The sequence below is a fragment of the Coenobita brevimanus genome, chromosome 1, assembly GCF_032717465.1.
Source record: "Coenobita brevimanus isolate Jiangsu-jjx chromosome 1, ASM3271746v2, whole genome shotgun sequence".
In the NCBI taxonomy this organism is placed as follows: domain Eukaryota; kingdom Metazoa; phylum Arthropoda; class Malacostraca; order Decapoda; family Coenobitidae; genus Coenobita; species Coenobita brevimanus.
Window position 1 is genome coordinate 54,794,639 of NC_136954.1, and position 1,327 is coordinate 54,795,965.

The 1,327-nt window shown below is 42.4% G+C and overlaps 1 non-coding gene across 1 annotated transcript; it reads right to left on the reverse strand.

The window, feature by feature from the left end:
• Positions 1-901: 901 nt before the first annotated feature.
• On the reverse strand, positions 902-1,020 carry LOC145415201 (5S ribosomal RNA). Its single transcript, XR_013900031.1, has one exon. It is a non-coding gene; the product is annotated as a 5S ribosomal RNA (ribosomal RNA).
• Positions 1,021-1,327: the final 307 nt, after the last annotated feature.

Sequence of the window (1,327 nt, forward strand, 5' to 3'; positions counted from 1 at the left end):
AAGATGACTGGTTTTCTTTGTTTTGGCGGGCTGTTTCCAAGCACGGGCCACTGTCAGTGACCTTGGACTTGTTGGCTAGCGTTGGCAGCACTGACCGGAGTGGTGATTGTAACACTCCCCAGCTTTCTTTTGGGAAAACCCAGAATTTTCCACTGAGTCTTCGACTTTTTCTTACTCACCGTCGTAAGGATGAGTTATCACCTTGTTCATGTGGCTCCTCATAAGGTTTTCTGCCTGTTTCATAATGCCACTATGCCCTGTAGGTGTGTGGGAAAAGAATAGCTTTTTGATTTTCTGTACTCACTTCTTGCATTGGTTATAATAATTTCCTTCTACTACGGCACTTATATTTGCACTTGACATCACGATTACGGGTAATTGCACTTTGAGAAATAAATGCTCTGGCTGTTTCACACGGTATGGTTGAGTATGGGGTAATTACTTGTACTAAAATTGATTAATTTGTACTAATCAGGGGCATCATGATTATATTACTGATGTTAAACACAACTTACATTTTTTGTACTTCACATTACAAATATGCTTATTCTCACATATTCACCATTATTTTCTGAGCAACGAGGGAAAAAATTTAGTTATAGCCAATCAGCTCATTTTCTTTCTCACCATGCACTCCTGGTTTTCTTTCATGTGGCAGGTAGGGTTATTCAAGGTATTTCCAATCATTGTTTCACAAATAACCATAAACAGTAACACTTATTGCATTGCATTTGTAAAACTTGTTATAAAACATATAACACTTACTAGATATAACTTATCTTACATTTCATTCATTCATTGCCAGACACCATGTATCCCAAACGGGGTGGCCAAGGGCTTAGGGTTAATTGTTTTACAGGGAGGGGCACTAATCCTCCACCAACCCCACTTGACGTAGGGGTGCCAACAGCATCTGGTGTTCCCAGGCGGTCACCCATCCAAGTACTAACCAGACCCAACGTTGCTTAACTTCGCTGATCGAACGGGAAGCGGTGTACTCAACGTGGTATGGCCGTTGGCTCTTACATTTCACTATGTATAAAAAAAAAAAAAAAAAAAAATTTGTGCATAGCTGTTTGCTATTTACAGTTTCCCACACACCTGCTCAGTCACTGAGCCCTTTCCCCAGTGGTAAAAGGAGAACTTATGCAGGAGTCGATGATGCAATCGACCCCACGCATGGGGGAGCGGAATTGGACAGGGAGGATGAAGAGGACATCTGTCAGTGCTGTGTACAGACTGAGCCGTGCATCAGTGGGGTGCCTTGGGTACCTACCTACCCTATGATTGTCAAAGAAAACGGTTGTGGGTTCAAACGGTGGCAGGA